The sequence below is a fragment of the Miniopterus natalensis genome, chromosome 19 (genome assembly GCF_054644295.1).
Source record: "Miniopterus natalensis isolate mMinNat1 chromosome 19, mMinNat1.hap1, whole genome shotgun sequence".
NCBI classification, from domain to species: domain Eukaryota; kingdom Metazoa; phylum Chordata; class Mammalia; order Chiroptera; family Miniopteridae; genus Miniopterus; species Miniopterus natalensis.
Window position 1 is genome coordinate 26,506,787 of NC_142099.1, and position 10,004 is coordinate 26,516,790.

The window sequence follows — 10,004 nt, forward strand, 5'->3', positions numbered from 1 at the left end:
ACCTCCATTCTCTCGCCAGGGGCTTGCGGTGGAAGGAAGCTGCAGGGCAGCCCGCTCCCTGCCCCTGGGCCCCTCTGCCCGCTTGCTTACCTGAGGAGTCCCGACGCGGTCAGGACCAGCCAGGCATTATCTCCCAGGAGGCTGGCTTCTCACAAAGGCTCTTGGCACTTCAGCATCCAAATTACTTTATGTAAATCTTTAAAGTTAGTGGAGATCGGAGGTGTAAAACTCTGGAGCCAAGAGCCAACATTCATTGAGCCAAATCTCCTGTAAATTTCCTAACTACCCTTGGAGAGATAGACTACAGTTACCAGACCAATTGGAAGCACAGAAAAGTTTAGTAATTTGCCTAAGATCGCCTAGTTAGCAAATGTGAGGCTGAGATTCAAATCCACATATTTGACTCCTGACTGTTTGGTCTGTCACCTAAAGTTGGCCCAAGGAATTTCTCTCCTTTGGCTCTGAGCCTGTCTCCAGCCCAGCCCTTCAAGTCTTCATCACCACCGACATGCCTTTCAGAGACAACTCAAGAATCAGGGAGTCTCACATTGTGCAACGGGTCAGGATTTTCCCCAAAGGAGAATGCAGAGCCTTGTTTGTGGGAACCCCCGTGGACCAGCAGGTGTCTCTGCTTGGCCACAGCCAGGGGCGGGGCAGGCAGAAACCAGCTGAGAGAAGCAGCCCAAACAGCATCCAAAGGCATATTAAGGGGTGGGTATCACTCTACAAAGGGCTCAAAACCTCACTGAAATAAGTGTAGGGCCACTTAACTCAGGTTTCTACTTACATTTCTTCTTATAACTATCATGGGAAAGTTGGTCCAGCTTCTGACAAAGAAGGCAAAGCTATTGAGTACGAAGAAAATATATATTGTTCCAGGTCTACTGATTTTTATTGGAACGTTTTCTGCAGGCTACCTCATGCCATGTTGCCTGTGTTCACGTAAGAGGCGTCCAAACCTGAAGAGAAGTTTTATAAGAGTTTATTGGAGCCCACACTGATGACAATTGCCAGGAAGCAAGGTCTCAAATGCTCTGGACAATAAATTTTACGACTTCATTTTATGCATTTGAGATTAAGGAGGGAACATAAGAAAGAGTCTATGAAGGTGAGAGGAAGCAAAGTGGGATTAGATTACAAGATAGTGAAGATGATGTGCTCTCTTGAGGGTGATTAGCCTTTGAGGGGTGTTACTGCTGGCGTTTCAAAGGTGTGTTAACCTGGATGCCCAAGAACAGTGGACAGGGCTGGCTTGGAGACCTTTCACTAAAGAAGAGATAGACCTGGGGGTGACTCCCCACCATCACCTGCCCAGTTAGGAATGAATGATTTATTATAGCAACCCTTTTTCATCCACAGCTGGATCACCAACCCTGAGACTGACAGCCAGCTGAAGTGAGTGGTACCATATGGCAGGTGCTATTTACAATAAAACTTTATTTACAAAAACAGACAGTGGCCCGCAGTTTGCCCACCCCTGCTGCAGCTTAAAGACGATAGATGCCTCTTTCTCTTGCATGTAAAAGTGGTGAGGTGAGTGGTCTCAGTGCTTGGGGGGAGTTGTTTAGGGAACCAAGTTCCTTCCATTTACTTGCTCTGCCATCTCCCAGGGCTGTCATCCTTTGCATGATTGAAGCTGTGGGAAAGGTAAAAAGAGCATAGAGAAGACAGGCCCCTGCCTTAGGGCTTAGGCCTAGAGGTTCAACACAGACCTACTCACATCCCACCGGCCAGCGCTGTCTCTTGGCCACACATAGCTGCAAAGGAGGCTGGGAAATGTAATCTGGTTGTGTGTCCAGAAAGAGGGGAGAAAGGATGTTGGAGGGTGGGCCACACCCAATAGCCTCCACTCGTTCTAGGCATCTCCATTGTGTTGCTCCTGTGCCCACCTTCCCCACCCCTCCAAGGTCCTTCTCCCTCCCCCCTTAACCCCTCCTCCATGTGGTTCAGGGGAAGCTGACTCCACCCCTACTGTGGAGGCTGGTCTGACTAGTCTAAGGATCATCCCAAGCCTTTTGTCACAGTGATATTGGGTCGGGGATCTAGACAACCTAAGACAATCAGTGGGCCTGTTATTCCTGGCCACAGGGATGATTTAAGAATGAGGGAATGTGCCCAGCTGGGTGTGGCTCAGCGATTGAGCATCGACCTAGGATCCAGGCGATCGGGTTTGATTCCCGGTCAGGGCACAGGCCCGGGTTGCAGGCTCGATCCCCAGTCGGGGGCATGCAGGAGGCAGCCGATCCATGACTCTCTCATCATGGATGTTTCTCTCTCTCTCCCTCTCCCTTCCTCCCTCTGAAACCAATAAAGATACATAAAAATAAATAAATAAAATAAAAATAGAATGAAGGAATGTGACCCAAAGGAGGCGGTTCATTGTTAAGAGTGTCTGGAAAGGAAATGGTCTTCCCCTGAAAGAAGAGTCCTCTTCAGAGTGGTGGGAACCCCGAGGCCGCCATAGCCATTATTGTAAAAAATTGCGGTAAAGTGTACATAACATAAAATTTACCATTTTAACCATTTTTAAGTGTATAGTTCAATGACATTAACTACATTCACATTGCTGTACAGCCATCACCACCACCCATCTCCACAACTTTTTTCATCTCCTCCAACTGAGAGTGGACCCTTGCTGCTGGACTGAGCTGATCCTGAAGCCTGCCCTACCTCTGGATTAGCCGATCTGCGAAACCATGGAATTCTTCATTGCTGAGTTGAGTTTTAGGTTTCTTATAAGCCACTTGACACATCTCTGAAAAAGTTGCCTAGTTTCACAACTGCAAAAAAAAAAATAAAAAATGAGCAGAACCACAGAAAAGTGGGCAATCTTTTGCTGACATGAGTGCTGGAAAGAAATTTAGCAGCACATTTTGAAGACTTTTGTAACTATATCTGTGCTAGTTACTTCTCTCATGATGAGTGAGAGTGACTAATGCTATGAGTGATGGAAAAACTGAAAAGAAAGACAAATTCGATTAGGTTAAAGTATCGGGTTACATGTAGTATATGTCATAAAACCCTTATTTTGACCTTTAACGACAGACTTTTATTAAAAGGAAAAATCGGGTTTTCTTATACTTTGGCTGAACAATGCCTGTGGCTAAAGAAGGGGCACCAAAATCTGAGCCTGCCCAAGGCTCTCACGCGACCCCATCTGCCTCAACTGTGAATGAAGCTAGAGGGCTGGGGCTTGGAGGTCCCCTCCGAATGGTGGCACGTTTTGGTGGAAAATGCTCTGAACTCACTGGCAGCCTAGAGATCTTTCCCAACTGCCACCCTGGGAAAATCTAACTTCTTTGGGCCTCTGTTTCCTTATCTGTGAAATGGGTTTCTGAATACCTTTCCTATCCACCCCACAGGGTTGGTAGTGAAACTGGGAAGCACTGTGCAGATTTCAGGCTCCTTATATGGGAAAATATTAACCCATCTTCTGCTCAAAGTTCAGCAGCCTGAAGGCAGGGTGGCGATCTCTTCTACAAACAGCCAGTCCTGCCCTTTAGACAGCAGCCTAGAAGCCCAGCCGCCTGCAAGCCTGTGGCAGTGGCTGATTACAATCTTGTCTCCCAGGATTGAACTCAAGCCCTTAATTCAAGGTGGCTCTTGGAGAGAGTGCTTAATTCAAGGTAGCTCGTGAAGATGGGCCCTTTCTCTAGATTCCCTTACTCATCAGGTGAATCTTGACACCCGGGCTGGTCACATTCACAAACATTGTCCAGTTTAAACTTCTACAGCTGCCTCCTCATCTGGAAGCTCAGAGGGTTTATATTCAAGCCCAGATCTGCACTGAGAACCAGTCTTGGTCTCTGGATTTCTCCCCACAATTCCATGCTGCCTTGGTCTCCAAACCCTGGACCTGTTCTCCTGCCTTGTCCCTGGGTCTTTAAGGGTTCCCTCTCTCTGCTCTCCAGCTTGTGGTCCTGGGCATTTGGGGGGAGGAAGTGGAGGTGACCAGGAGGAGACCAGATCCTCCTGAGTAGAGGCAAGGGGTTCCAAGTTCATGTGTGAGCTCAGGAGGCTGTGGCTCCGTGATCTGTGCTCCTGTTCCTCGCTCTTGCTCTGCCGTTGGAGCTGCCTGCAGGAATGAGGGTCAACCCTGAAAAGGTGGAGATTATAATAGTCCTTTGGTAAAATAATCCTTTATTTATGGGTTCCGAAGGAAGAAGATTTGCCTGGAGGTAGGAACACGTGTGTTGGTGGGAAAAGGGAGCCAGAAGTGTGAGCTGCCCACCAATGGACTTACAAAGCCCTGGATCTAAGGGCACAGACACTACCTCAGTCACCTTGGTGTCCAGAGCCTGCCAGAGGATCTGGTGCACAGCAGGCCTTTGGTGTTTGTTGTATGAGTGAGCGAATGAATGATGACTTTTGTGAATAATGGCCCCACCTGGCCTCCCTTCCTGTGCCCTCTGTCCCTCCCAGCTCTACCTCTTTGCTCCTCCATCTCCTAGCCTCCCACACACTGCCCTCCTGACCTGTTTGATTTAATCTCCCTTCCCCCACCCTAGGCTCCCTTCCTGTCCCATGATAAGAGTTGTTTAGCTGCCTGCATCCAGATAATTCTCCTTTCTGGCCCCTGCCTCTGCTGAGTTCCCTGCCCTGTGACTTGACCCGGCTGGCCAGTGTGACTCAACCTTGGTCCTCCTTGCAAAAAATATTAACTCTTTTGAACTCAAACCCTTAATTCAAGGTGGCTCCTAGAGAGAAACCTTGACTGTAAGCTGTCCAGAGGGAGTAGGAATGAAAGTCACTGTCCATGCAGTGACCCCTGAGTCTTGCCCAGGCAAGGAGATGTCATGTGTCCCTCCCTTTGTGGTCTCTAGGAGGCAGCAGGTCAAGCACTCTGTTCTCTGTTGGGAAATCTGACTGAGAGGGTGCAAAATTGCTTCTTGGAATGTAGAGCATTGCCCTGTAATCTTCCTGTCACTCTGGCTCTTGCCCTGTTGCCTGGTCAGACCCCTGGTTTTGTGTAAAGTTCCCATGACCATCCCTGAAAGTGCCAGAGGTGACTCATCTGTGTCCCCAACAAGTCTTATCTGCACAGTTTGGCAGCTAACCCCTCCTCCCACTGCTATCCCTTTCCAAGACTCTCCCCTGAATGGCTCCTGTCACTTATTGATGGGACCCACCACCTCCCACATCCATTCCTGGTGGGCCTGACATCACCAGAGGCCTTGCAGGCTCTCCATGTTTGGATTCAGCTCAAACAGAGCTTGGGCTCAGCCTGGGTCTCTCTCCCACCTTCATTTCTGAAAGACTTCACCACTTTCATATGAGTTTTCTCATTGAGCCTCCACCAAATCCTCAAAACCACCTTGTGGCATTATTAGTGTTGTATGGAAGGAACAGGAACCCACTCAGACCAGCTCCAGTAGGAGGAGAAAGGATTCATTTCAGACTCCGAGGGTGAAATGAAGTACAGCCAGATGGCTTGTGAACATTTTAGAGGGGAGGTGTGAGCAGGGTTGAAATGACTGATCTCTGCTGTGGTCATCATCAGCACTGTTCCATCCGACCTGCTGCCTGTGTGTGCCTATGAATTTGCCTCTCCATGCATCAGTAGCTACACTCCTGACCCAAGTGAATGAATTTGCCATACAGGCTGCCCTAATTATTAGAGTCTTTCAAGACTTTGAAGTAAGAGTGTGGTAGACAGAATAATGTCCCCCCACAAAAGATGTCCATACCCTATCCAGCAATTCCACTCCTTGGTATATATATAATAGAAATGGTAACAGATGTTCACACAGAAACTTATACACAATTGTTTATAGAGGCATTACTCATAATAGCCAGAAGATGGACACAACCCAAATGCCCATCAACTGATGAAAAATCTAGTATATCCATACAATAGCATATTATTTGGCCATAAAAAGGAATGAAGTACTGACATGGATAAATCTTGAAACCATTATGCTAAGTAAAAGTTAGACCCAAAAGACCACACATTTTATAATCCTATCCTTAATGAAAGTCCAGAATAAGAAAATCTATAGACAGGAAGTAGGTTGGTGGTTGCTTGGGATAGGGGGTCAGGGGTGGGGAGAGTAGATGGGTAAGAACTAATGGGTATAGGGTTTCTTCTTGAGGTGATGAAAATGTTCTAAAATTGACTATGTAATGGTTGCACATATCTGTGAATATATTAAAAATCACTGAATTGTGCACTTTAAATGGGTGAATTGTATGGTATAGATTATATGTCACTAAAGCTTTTTAAAAAAGAAACAAACAAGATGTCCACATCCTAATCTCCAGAACCAGTGAATATGTGACCTTACACAGCAAAAGGGATTTTGCAGGATTAGGTTAAGAATCCTGAGATGGGGAGTTTATCCTGGATTATCTGGGTGGGTTTAATGTAATCACAAGAGTTCTTCCAGAAGAGAGGCAAGGGAGAAAGAGAGAGGGGGAGAGAGAGAGAGGAGAGATTTGAAGATCCTGCTGCTTTGAAGATGGACAAAGACAAGAAAACAAATGATCCCCTGGAGCCTCCAGAAGGAATGCAGCCCTGCTGACGTCTTGATTTTAGCCTGGAAAAACCATTTCAGACTTCGAATCTCCAGAGCGGTAAAATAATAATGCATTGTTTTAAGCCACTAACTTTGTGGTAATATGTTACACTAACAAAGAAAAGTAATATAAGATGTTACGAAGAGAAGGTCAAGTGGTGATGGGTTTTGGAGCTATGAGGTCAAGTTGAGCCAGTAAATATGGAGAAAGCAACTTTCCCTCTTCTAGGAAGCCTTCCCTGACCTCCTTCCTTCTCCCACCTGATATTATTTTGGAGTTCTTCTCTGGGATCCTACAACACCAGGGTTTCCACCACTACTGCACAGCAGTCCTCGATTACTTGTCAGTCCCCCTCATTCAGATAGACATTCCTAGAGAGGGCAAAATCTTGAAGACTCATTTCGCATTTCCAGTGCTTAGAATTGTGCTTGGCAGACTGTAAGTGTTCAGCTATTTGGTGACTGAATGACTAAGGTCCCTGAAGCTTAGATATTGTAAAGAATAAGAATAGCTCATCTTTATTGAGTACTTACTATGCTAAGTGCACTATATTCATTTCCTTATTTAATCCCTAAACAAATCCTGTGAGCCTGGTGCTCTATGCTCTTTACTACACAGAAGAGAGAGAAGCTCATGGAAGGCAAATATTACACCCAGCCTGCCACAGATCTGCCCAGCGCAAGGCCTGTTCTCTAGACCTGTGCTGTCCAGTACCATGGCCGCTGTCTCCACATGGCTACTTACATTTAAATTAATTAAGATGAGTTAAAATTAAAAGTTCAGTTCCTTGGTCACACTAGCCATGTCTCAGGTGCCCAGCAATCGCACATGGCTAGTGGTGACCAGACTGGGCAGTGCACATATGGAGCATTTTTGCCATCACGGAAAGTTCTATTAAGCAGCATTGTTCTCAGCCACTGAGCTATAGACTATACATCAGATAATACATGTCATTTCAAATACTTGATTGCCTTGAAAAAAATAAAAGCAGGACCAGCTGTTCACCTTCCCAAGGCAGGCGCATGGGTTCTCAGGGAAGCCCACATCTCCTGGGTCTCAGAGAGGTGGGGCACTCTCTATGGAAGATTCGGGAAAGATAAGGGCCAGCTTTTCCCTCTGCTAAGCAGATCTGATAACTGAGGCGCTGCCCACAGGGAGGGTTGTGGGGCAGGATTACGGTGGAGTCTCTACCAGCTGACGGCTGTCTCCCTTTGGCTCCCTGCGAGGGTGGCCCTGGGGCCTGTCTTCTTCCATCTGATAAGTTGGTCTCAAGCATACCCTGTGTTTGCACAGGATCCATATGTTTTTGTGTTGTAACCAGCCCACCAGAAGCTTCCAGAAGCATAAAATGAAGGCAAAGCCAGGTTGGCCCGCCCAAGGTCACACACAGGAAGTGGCAGCTGGGACATGAACTTCCAAGTGGCTGAAAAAAGAAGACATTTTTGTGTAATGACTACACAGTTTGGGGAGCTCATTCCTCAGATCTAGGCTCCTTCAGAAATTTCAGGAGATGGAGTTGAACTTAGCAGGCATGTTGCCAGCCCTGGGTGCTCTCCAGCTGGGAGCAGGCCTGTGGCCTTGGCTGCTTTCCCCATGTGGGGAGAGATGAGCTGTTGGGGTTGAGTAATGCCAGCAGAGATCTCCCTGCCTGCCCAGCTGCAAAGACAGGCCTGCTCCTAGGATTCCAGCTCCCAGACGGCAGCCAGCCCTCAGTCTTCCTCGGAGACCAGGACATGTAGTTCCATGTGGAGGGAATAAAATAAAAAGGTTTCAGGGGACCCCCTCTGACCCAAGACCAGGCAGCAGGAGTGGGATATCTCAAGCCAGTAACAGAGCCTGAGGTTTCTTGGGGAAAACCACAGAAGACTCAGCTTGGGATGGCAAAACCCACAATCCCCACCACACGAAGCATGGCCCAGGAGCACCTAGGCTGCCAAGACCTCTATTGGCACAAGACTCCATTGGCAGCATCTTCTTGTGGCCATTAGTTCTCCTGTCCAGTGTTAACTCCTGGAAGAGGTGGCTCTGTTAACTCCTGGAAGGGGTGGCCCTGTGGGGGGAACACTGGAGGGAGAGGCCGCGGCGAACACCGAGGAAGATGGCTTCTAGCTCTGCCCTCAGCAGGCTCCTGGCATGATGCAGGGACACAATTTTTTACCCAAGAGAACCTCCCAATCTGATGGGAGATGCCTAGCCACTTCCCTCAGGGCTCACAGTCTTTGAGAAGATTCCTAGAGCAAATTCTGATCTAATGTGGGAGGCAGAGTACATCCAGGTAGAAGCAAAATTTAGAGAAAATTCAGTAGATCTCACCCCCCCCCGCCCCCCCCCCCCCCCCCCCCAGCAAACACAGGACCACGAGCCATTCGCAGCCCAGGAGTGAGAAACAAGGCCTAGTCTCCCAGGCATATCAAAAGCAAGAGAGGTGGTGCAATTTCACGCATCACCTTGATTTTACTCTGATTTAAAAAAGTAAATAATTCATGAATTTTGATATTATATCTTTGGTAATACCTACATGTACAAGTTTTTGTAGATACAAGTTTTCATTTCTCTTGGGTGTGTACCTAGGAGCGGACTTGTTGGGTCACGTGGAAGTCTATGTCTGACTGTTTGAGGAGCTGCCACACTGATTTCCACAGGGGCACCACTCCCACCAGCTGGGGAGAGGGTTCTGATGTCTCCTCTTCCTTGGACGTGCTATTTTGAGATGCCTACTGGGTGTCCAGTTGGTGAAGTCAAGCCGGTGAGGAGTTCAGGGAGAGCCGGGGCAGGAGGCCTGCAGGTTATCAGTGTAGAGATGGTGTTTAAATATCTGACACTGTGTGATTGTGCTAAGCAGTGGGTGTGGGTTCATCAGCCAGACGTTGGCAAGATGCAGAGAAACCAGCCAAGGAAAGTGAGGGAGGCCTTTGGTGAGGAGGAGGAGTCCCAGGAGACCAGTTGTTCTGGAAGCCAAGGAAAGAAAATCTTTCTGAGAAGAGAGAGAAAACAGGCCGAGTCAAACGCTGCTGATGAGGAAGATGAGGGTGAGACCTGACCACTGCCCTGGGCCCCATGGAAGTTTCCGGCAACCCTAACAACAGAAGTTCTTGACAGTAGTGGGCAAAGCTAACTTTTCCAAGGGGACACAGCAGGTAAGTCATTACATCATTAATTCAAACTCAGGTCTTTGGACACCAAGCCAGGGCCTTCGTGTTACACCACGAAAGCCTTTGGAGATCACCATGGCTGAGGTGGCCATGTACTTCAGGGTCTGAGGAGGTTCTCTGAAGCTTGGTGACTGATCTTGAGCAGGTTTGTGAAGGGGAGATGAGCCCAGAAGCCCGTCCATGAAGCTCCATTTGCCTCTTTCCTGACACTCCTGTAGATGTTTTGACAAAAATTCTTAAAGCTCTATTTACTTGTCTTGACTTCCCCTAAGCGCCCAGGACAGCCGTCTTCATGGGATGGGGGATGGGAGGGACAATGGTTTCCTCCCAGACCTT